Source organism: Chrysochloris asiatica, unplaced genomic scaffold (assembly GCF_000296735.1).
Source record: "Chrysochloris asiatica unplaced genomic scaffold, ChrAsi1.0 scaffold00086, whole genome shotgun sequence".
Lineage (NCBI taxonomy): Eukaryota > Metazoa > Chordata > Mammalia > Afrosoricida > Chrysochloridae > Chrysochloris > Chrysochloris asiatica.
This window is the reverse complement of record NW_006408604.1, coordinates 2,371,384-2,381,645: the sequence shown is the minus strand read 5'-3', so window position 1 is coordinate 2,381,645 and position 10,262 is coordinate 2,371,384. Positions and strand designations below refer to the sequence as shown.

The following is a 10,262-nucleotide window of genomic DNA, read 5'->3' as shown; positions in this document are numbered from 1 at the left end:
GTGACTGACTAATTTCACTCAGCATAATGTCCTCAAGTTTCATTCATGTTATGAGGTGGTTTACAGCATCATCATTATTCTTCAAGATAGAATACTATTCCATTGTGTGTATGTACCAAAGTTTATTTGTCAATTCTTCCATTGATGGGCACTTAGGCTGTCTCCATCTTTTTGCTATTGTGAATAGTGCTGCAAAACATTAGTGTGCATATATCTACTCGCGCTCTGGCTTGTATTATATACCAAGTAGAAGAATTGCTGGAACATAAGGTATTTCTATTTTCAACTTCCTGAAGAATTGCCATACTGTTTTCCAGAGTGGTTGAACAATTTTACATTCCCATTAGCAATGTAGGAGTGTCCCAGTCTCTCCATTCCCTCCCCAACCTTTGTTGTCTTCTGCTTTTTTGAACTTCACTTTTATTACTCTTGTGAGATACCTCGTTGTTTTGATTTGCATCTCCCAGATACCTCAGTAGGTAGAGCATCAGACTTTTAATCTGAGGGTCCAGGGTTCAAGTCCCTGTTCGGGCATTTGTGATTTTTTTTTTTTTTTTGAGTCCTGGTATGGCGCTGTGGGTTAATGCGCCAGACTGCAAAACCATTTGAACTGCAAGGGTGGCAGTTCAAGCTTACCAGCTGCTCCTCAGAAACCCTATACAGGGTCGCTATGGGTCAGAATTGACTCGATGGCACTTCATGACAACAACAGATAATGATCATGAACATTTCTTCATATGTTTGTTGGCTACCTGAATGTCTTCCTTGGTAAAGTGTCTATTGATGTCTTGTGCCCATTTTCTAATTGGGTTATTTGTCTTTTTCTTGTAGAGGTGTAGTTTCCTACAGATTTTAGAAATTAGTCCCTTTTCTGACATGGCATTGCAAAAATATTTTTCCATTCTGTGGGCTCCTTTTTTCTCTTTTGGTGAAATCTTTTGATGCACATACATTTCTAATGTCTAGTACGTCCCAGTCATCTGTTTTATCTTCTATTGTTTGTGTGTGTTTTTTGTGATGTTTGATAGTTTATGTATGCCATGTACTAGAGCCCTTACGTTTGTCCCTATTTTTTGATTGATGATCTTTATAGTTCTGGGATTTACATTTAGGTCTTTAATCCATGTTGAGTTAGTTTTTGTATATGGTGAGAGATATGGGTCTTGTTTCATACTTTTGCAAATCGATTTCCAGTTTTGCCAGCACCATTTGTTAAAGACATTATATCTTCTCCATTTAATGTATTTGGGGACTTTGTCAAAGATCATTTGACTGTATGTGGATATATTTACTTCTGGGTTCTCAATTCTGCTCCAGTAATCTATTTATTTTTCATTGTACCAATACCAGGTTGTTTTGACCACTGTGGTCATATAGTAAACTTTGAAATCAGGGTGTGAGAGGTCTCCCAGTTTGTTCTTCTTCTTAAGCAGTGCTTTGCTTATCCAATGTCTCTTTCCCTTCCATATAAAGTTCTTGATCATTTTTTCCATCTCTTTAAAGAATGCAGTTGGAATCTGGATTGGGATTGCATTATATGTGTAGATTGCTTTGGGTGGTATTCACATTTTCATGATGCTGTCTTACTGTCCATGAGCATGGTATATTCTTCCATTTTAATAAATCTCTTTTGGTTTTATAGTTTTCTTTTATAGGTCCTTTGTTTCTCTGGCTAGGTTTATTCCTAAATATTTCATCCTTTGGGTGTCTATTGTAAATGGTATTGTTTTCCTAATTTCCTTTTCAGAGCTGTCTGTATTAGTATAGAGGAATCCAACTGATGTTTATATGGTGATCGTGTTCCCTGTCACTTTGCTGAATCTTCCAATGAGTTCCAGTAATTTTTTGTTGAGTCTTTGAGATTTTCAATGTATAGGATCATATCACCTGCAAATTGAGAGAATTTTCCTTCATTTTTGCCAATTTGGATGTCTTTACTTTTCCTTTCTTGCTTTCTAGCTCTGGCTAAGACTTCCAACACTATCTTGAATAGAAGTGGTGATAAAGGATATCCTTGTCTGGTTCCTGTTCTCAAAGGGAAAGCTTTCAGTTTCTCTCCATTGAGAGTGATGTTGTCTGTTGATTTTGTATATATGCTCTTAATTATGTTGAGGAATTTCCTTTCAATTCCTACATTTTTGAGTGCTTTTATCAGGAATAGGTGTTGGATTTTGTCAAATGACTTTTCTGCCTTAATTGATATGATCACGTGATTCATTTCCTTTTTTGATTTATGAGGATTGTTTTCCTAATATTGAACCATCTTTACTTTCCTGGTATGCATCCCACTTGGTCATAATGTGTTATTTATTTATTTATTTATTTATTTACATGTTGTTGAATTCTATTGGCTAGGATTTTGTTGAGAATTTTTGCATCTATGTTCATGAGAGATGTTGGTCTATAATTTTCTTTTTCAGTGATGTCCCTCCCTGATTTTGGTGTGAGAATTATACTCTATTTATAAAATGTATTAGAAAGTTTTCCATCCTCTTCTCTATTCTGGAATAGTTTGAGTAGAATTGGTGAAAGCGCTTCTCTGAATGTTTGGTAAAATTCACCAGTGAAGCCATCTGGGCCTTGAGTTTTTTTGGTTGGGAGTTTTTTGATGATCTGATCAATTTCTTCTTTTATTATAAGTGTGTTCAAGTTTTCTACTTCATTCTGTGTATGTATAGGTAGGTCATGTTTTTCTTAAAATGTATCCATTTCCTCTAGATTTTCAAATTTATTGGAATACAACTTTTCATAGTATTCTATTCTTTTTATTTCCACTGTTTCTGTTATGATGTCACCCCTGTGGTTTCTTATACATGTTATTGTGTCTTCTCCCTCTTTTCTTTTGTTAGATTTGCTCATGGATTGTCAATGTTATTAATCCTTTCAGTGAACCAGCTTTTTGTCTTGATGATACTTTCTGTCTCATTTATTTTTGCTCTGGTGGTGGTATGCCGTGGAGTCGATTCTGACTCATAGCAACCCTTCATAGGGTTTATGAGACTGTTAATCTTTACTGGAGCAGAAAGCCTTATCTTTCTCCCACAGAGTAGCTGGTAGTTTCGAACTGCTGACCTTGAGGTTAGCAGCCCAACTTGTAACCACTATGCTGTCAGAGCGCCTTAGTCTTTATTATTTCTTTTTTTCTGGTGACTATAGGTTTACTTTGCTGGTCTTTTTTTAATTGTTGGAGGTGTTGCGTTAATGTGTTGATTTTGGTCCCTTCTTCTTTTTGGATGTGTGCATTTATTATTATAAATTATCCTATCAGTACTGCTGTGTCCCAAAGGTTTTGGTATATTGTGCTTTCATTCTCATTTCTTTCTAGGAATTTTTTAATTTCACTTTTTATTTGTTCTACTACATAGCAGCTTTTAAGCAGGGTGTTATTCAGTTTTGACTATATTTCCGTGATCTTCCTATTATTGATTTCTAATTTTATAGCATTGGGATCTGATAAGATACTTTGTAGTGAGTACAGCATTCCTGTAAGGTATCAAATAATTTATACACATATATATATTTTTAGTTTTAGTCAATGAAAACCAAAAGTATAGCATTTATCAATGACATACTTAGAAAGTGAATAAAAAATATTGAGATGCACCAGTGTAGAGTATTTAGATAGTATTTTAGTTTAAAAAAAAAAAAAAGAGTCAACAATGGAATAGAAAGTAAGATATCAGAATAAAGGAACAGCAGGCCCAAACAATAGTCTCTTTCAAGTAGCACATTCTTGTGATTTTATATAACTCATTTTTTAAAAGTGTGTTGTATTTAATGTTGCTTTAAAGAAATTGTCATCTGAAGACCTTAGTAATATTTTTGTTATTCTAAAACTTATAATAAGCATTCCACCAGAGATAACTGCTATTCACATTTTCTTATAATCCTTTCTGACATTTTTCTCTACACATTTTTCCTTATAAAATTGGAATTAAACAATGGCATGACATTGTTTAAATTTTTTAGTTTCTTTTTCACTTCACAAAGTGTAATGATTATAAAATTGATAGTGAGCTATACAATTACAAAGATACCAGGGTAGACTATACATAGCAAAACATACAAGAGTTTATTATATTCTTTGAGTTGGGCAACCATTCTCAGTCTCCTTTCCCAAGTTATTCTTCTTCCATTAGGATAAGCTCACTGCTCCCAAGTTTCCTCTTTTAAGTTGTTATTGTCAGTTTGATCCCATATAGATAGATCTTATGAGAGAACAATGCTCAAAGCAGACATTCTTTACTAAGCTAAACCATTGCTTTGATTTATGAAGGCTTCAGAGGATACTTTTAATTTAAGGTTTAATGATTATCTCAGGACAATAGTTTCAGGGATTTGTCCAGTCTTTTTGGCTCCAGAAAGTATGAATTCAGTAATAATTTGAAATTCTGTTCTGCATTTCCCCTCTTTTGATAAGAACAGTTCTATAGAATCTTTGGTCAAAATGTTTAGTACTGATAGTCACCATCTCATCCGGTTCTTCTGGTCTCATGGCAAAGAAGGCAGTTGTTCACAGAGGCAGTTAGCCACACATTCCAGTTCCTCCTACTATTCCTGACTCTCCTTGTTGTTCCAGGCAAATAGAGACCATTTCTTTTGTATTGGGTGGCTGCTTGCTTTTTAAGATCCCAGTTACTATACAACAAACCAGGAGATGAAACAAAAGCACTGAACACCTTAGTAGGACAAGTCACTGGTATGTCCCATTAAACCATGACCTTAAATCCCAAGGAACCAACTCCCATGAAAAATGTTCAGTTGTACAGGATTGTCACAGCTGCTGTTGAGTTGACTGTAAGTCATTATATATAATATGTATAATAGAGTGAACTATTCCCCAGTCCTGCAGCATTTTCATGATTCTTGGTATGTTTACATCCAGTGTTGCAGCTATTGTATCAGTCCATCTCACTGAGGGTTTCTCTCATTTTTGCTGATCCTCTGCAAGCCATGGCATTTTCAATGCCCTCATATGCATGGGTAAATTAGAAATGAATAAGGAAGACCATAGAAGTTTGAATTATGGTATCAGAGAATAATATTGAAAGGACCATGGACTTCAAAAAGAACAAATTTCTGTCTTGGAAGAAGTACAGCCAGAATACTTCTTAGAAGTGAAGATGGCGAGACTTTGTCTCTTATATTTTAGACATGTTGTCAGGAGGGACAAGTCCCTGGTGAAGGACATCATGATTTGTAAAGTGGAGGGTCAATGAAAAAGAGAAAGATGCCCAATGAGATGCACTAACACAGTGACAGCAACAATGATTTCAAATCTAACAACAATTGTGAGGATCAGGCAATGTTTTGTTCTATTGTGCCTATGGGTCACTGTGAGTTGGAACCAACTTGATGGCACCTAATAACGATACAGTAACCAAAAGTCAACTATCTAATCAGGAATAGGTTTTTCAAAGAGCATCTTTTAGTGACACACCTATCTACTCATTTCTTTACCATGAACAATTATATTTTTAAAAAAAATTATGTAGTTACAGAGTAAGTGTTTTTCCAAATTAACTTCTCTCTGTTATAATTTAGATAATCCACATTTTTGTGTGTGTGAATAAAAAAATCTACCTCTAAATTTAACGAGCTTTGGTAGTAAAGTGGTTACAAATCGGCCTGTGAACCTTGAAGTCAGCAGTTGGAAACTACCAGCTGTTCCACAGAAGAAAGATGAGGCTTTCTGCTCCCGTAAAGATTTACAGCCTTGGAAACCCTGTACAGGGTCGCTATGAGTCGGAACCAACTCCACGGCGCATAACCACCACCAACCATCTCTAAGTTTGTTGTTGTTTGTTGTTAAGTGCCGTCACGTCGATCCCAACCCATAGCGACCCTGTATAGGCTTTCCGAGGAGCAGTTGCTGAGCTTGAACTGGCGGCTTTGCAGTTTGGCGCATTAAACCACAGCGCCACACAACTTACTAATTTAAGTTTAGTAAATTTAAATCATCTATCAAAGCTATTGTAGAGTCAATTTCTAATTTACTTGGGAGATAAGATTATATGACCACTAAATATTATTTCATTTATAATGGGAATATTTCAATTTATCTAAGTTTATGATAAACATTTTGCTTAGTCTTTCATGAACTTTTATAAATAAGAGGTAGACATTATTTTTTTTCCAATGGCAAAATGTATAACTACTGGCATTCTCTAGCATTTTAGAAAGCTTAGATTTTCATAGCTTAACAGAAATAAAACTTAAAATCTTGTTTTATTACAAAAATATGGTCAATAAAGTAATATTGGAATGTGCAATTAAATTAAAATGAAAACACTAATTAAAACAATTAATCTCTATGAAGATTTTGGTATATGTCTGCCCTTCAGTGTTTTCCTATTTAATTATGTGTTCAAACAAAAAAATTATATCATATTACACATAGTCTTCTAGGCATTGCGTTTTCATTTAGAATATTTTTGTAAACATTTTCCCATGATAGTAAATAATCTTCTAAAACTATGCTTTTTTTAAAAATGTTTTATTGTGAATTATATGGTAGTTTACATGAGAGAACTTTAGTTTTACATTCATTCCATCGGATATCATCTCATTGCCATGGTTCCAATCCCCTCCATGCATCATCAACCACCCAAAGGGTATATCCCAGAAACCCGCCCCCTACACTTCCCCCTCCTCCCCCCAGTTTTCGGCCCACAGTCCCTTTCCCTCTCTGGGTCCAAAGTCCCCAGTCGCTTCATCGCTCCATGTCATCGTATCTGTCTCCATCTCAGGCACCTCTGTTTCTCTGGGTAGGGTCCTGCTCTCGGCTCTTCTCCGTTGATGGTCCCAGATAGCTCCGCTCCTAGCCTGTAGAATTAATCACTCCCTTCCTTGTTCCAAAATGTCTACCTTTGCATTTCCAACCCTCATAATCCCTCCTGAAAAGCATTCTTCACTACAGTATCGCGAGTTACCCATCTGTATTTCCTTTCATCCGTTCCACCCAGACAGATTGAATGGTATCCACTGGAGATTCTGCCTTCCTCCATGCTCCCTAGCACTAGGTTCCCCCTTGAAAGCTTGTAAGCCAGTCACTTCTTGCCTTTGTAGTCCCCCCCCTCCCCATTTGAGTATCCAATGTCCAAGTTGCCCATCTCTGTCCACTCTGTGTGTGGAGGAGGTGGGAATGATTCTTGCTGTAAGGATTTGTTCCTTCTTTTGAGTTGCTGCTCCATAGGTATAGGTCAAGTTCGTCCAGTCATCCGGTTTCATCTGCAAGTGAGGGCGCTCCTGTGCACATGTCCTCTCTTCCCGTCAGCCGGTAGTTCCACTTTAAACTACACTTTTTAGATGGTTATGTGTCCTCCAACTGCATATGTATACCAAAAAGTATCTAACAAAGTCCAAATCTTCAATGTTTGTGATTTTAAAAATCACTGTGATGAACAATTCTGCCCATTCAGCTTGCCCACATTTTGCATTATTTCTATAGTGTAAATTCCAAAAAATGTTCCTTCTAGGCCAAAGGGTATACCTATTTTAAGATGTTTGTCGTATATGGCCAAGTTGCCCTCTACAAAGTTAATACCTATTTCACTCTCACCAATACTGTATCAGAGTTCTACTTTCCTCACGACTTCTGTAGCAAAGAGTGGTACTTTTTTTTTTTGCCTCTGAAAGCCTTTTCTACATCCAATTATACTTAGGAATTGTTTTATAGCTCTTTCCCCAATTCCTAGCAGAGTTTGCAGCATAATCAGCTTTGTTGCTGTTGCTGTTGTTGTTTTTGTGTGCTGTTAAGTGGGTTCCAACTCATAGCAACCCTACATAGGGTCCGATAGGAGACTGGTGGGTTTGAACCTCCAACCTTGAGGTTAGCAGTCCTATGTTTATCCTACAGCACCACAGCAGGGCTGGTACTAATAAATACTTATTAAATTAAAGAATAAGTGAATAAATACAGAGACCTGCTGTGGCACTGTGGGATAAGCCCTAACCTCAAGGTCAGTTTGAACCACAGAGTCGAAGGTTCAAACTCACCAGCCGCTCCTTGGAAACTCTATATAGGGTTGCTATGGGTTGGACCCGACTCAACCACACTTAACAACAACAACAATTCTAAGTTAGGGGAGTGTAGTGGCTCTACAGGATAAGCACTGTACAGCAAACCATTTGGTCTGTGGTTCAAGCCCACCAGCAGCTATAAGGGAGAGGGTCTCTATGTGTCTGAACTAATTCAACAGCATTTAACAAGAACAATTCTAAGCTAAACATGAAATGAATATGGGTAACTCATAAAACACAACAAAATCAGAAAACTGGCTTGACTCTTAACCAGTTCTGTCACCTTGAGCAAATCTCTTTACCTGTTTTCACCTGTTTGACCTCTTCCCAGGGCGGACAACCTGTGCTTACTTACACAGGGCTGCACACTCAGCAGTGCCCCAGGCTAGCTTTAATGCTCTGCTGCCCAATGCTGAAATGTTGAGTCATTTTTTAACAGGGGGCCCAAATTTTTTTGCCCTGGGTTCTGAAAATTATGTAACCAGTTCTGCCTCTACATCCTCTTCTGTAAAACAAGAAATAGAAATTGAGAGCAATTCAACCCATAACAATTCAGAGTTTCTGAGTTTTTTCCTTTAAAAAAAAACTACTCAAAAGCTGCAGTTGAGGTACATACATAAATTCCTTGGAACAATTTTTAAAGCCCATCTATTTGCTTGATGAAGATCCTTCAGTCTGTGAAACATTCCACACCTATCTCCATCAGTAGTATCCTGAAGCCTATCCCTTCTAATTTTGCTCCATAACTGTACTGGATTATAGTTACTCTTACAGTGCTATAACCATTAACCTTTAAGCATGAAGAGATTGGAAAAAAGAAAGTTCTTTCTTATGATAAATTCTTCTGGTCTGAAAAGAATTATCCAATACACTTTCCTATAATGAGGGTATCGAGCAGGAAAAAAAAAAGACTTTGAAAACTCATTTTAGGATTTCTAACCATTAACTCATAATCAACATCTTGATATCGACAGACGGTTCTTTTCTTTTTCTTTCTTTCTCTTTTAAAAACTGTTTTTTAAAAGCAACTCATTTCCATTTCAAATTAAGTATAATTTCCTAAAGACAGCTCTCATATACAAATATTTCAGAAAAGAACTAGTGCTCCTTCCAGTTTATTTTTGAGTTATCATTTTGAAAATAAGTGATGGACTATAGAGGAAAAAACACAGCAAGCTTCCCAGAGATGGGAACAGCATGCAAATTATTAGTAATTTAAATTACTTTTCCTTCTCCTCTACTCTAGAAAATGCCATCTTTATTTCACAGCATTTCTATCTGAGCAGTTAAGCTATTTCAAGAAGCTATCTATTTCAACACACATAATAAAATGTGGAAGGACAAACATACCACCATTTTGCAAAGATATAAATGTTGTTGTTGCTGTTGCTAAGTGCCATTAAGTAGGTTCTGTCTCATAGTGACCGAGTATAAGGTTTCCAAGAAGTTGCTGGTGAGTTTGAACCACCTACCCTGAAGTTCAAACCAACCTTATGTTTGAGTGCTTATCCTATGGCACCATACCAGGATATATATGTTGTTGTTAAGTGCCATGGAGTTGGTTCTGACTCATTAGCAACCCTGAATAAGGATTCAGAGGAATGGCTGGTGAGTTTGAATCTCTGACTTTGCGGTTTAAATGATCTTGCAGTTCAATGCATTAACCCACAGCACCACACCTGGACTCCAGGATATATAGAGAAAGGAAAAATAACCTTTATAAAAGTTATACAAAGTTTAGATCTCTGAGTCTGAGCTTTTTGCTATGTCTCAAACTGTTCAATAAAAATATACTAACAAGTTGCAGGTTTTAGGTTCACAGACTGAGAAAGTCATTGTGCCTGTGGGCAGAAGGCTGCCTAGCAGAATGTGCCCTTTAGACATTTAAATGAATATATATTTTTTGTTTTGTAAGTATACAGCAAATATTTTTGCTTTGTTCATTTATGATATGTAAAATATAAATGTAAATGATAAGCTATGGAAAACATTGCAAGGGTATATGAGTATTCTGGAACACTTAATTGTGCTCTTGAGGAATCTGTACATGGACCAAGAAGCAGTTGTTCAAACAGAACATGGGCACATAGAATGGTTTAAAATTAAGAAAGGTGTGCGACATGTTTGTATTCTTTCACCATACTTATTGAACGTGTATGCTGAGCAAATAATCTAAGAAGCTGGGTTATATGAAGAAAAACGTGCCATCAGGATTGGAGGAAGACTCATTAACAACCTGC

The 10,262-nt window shown here is 36.5% G+C and overlaps 1 non-coding gene across 1 annotated transcript; it reads left to right on the top strand.

Annotated features, from left to right (window-relative positions):
- Positions 1-461: 461 nt before the first annotated feature.
- On the top strand, positions 462-534 carry TRNAK-UUU. Its single transcript has one exon. It is a non-coding gene; the product is annotated as a tRNA-Lys (tRNA).
- Positions 535-10,262: the final 9,728 nt, after the last annotated feature.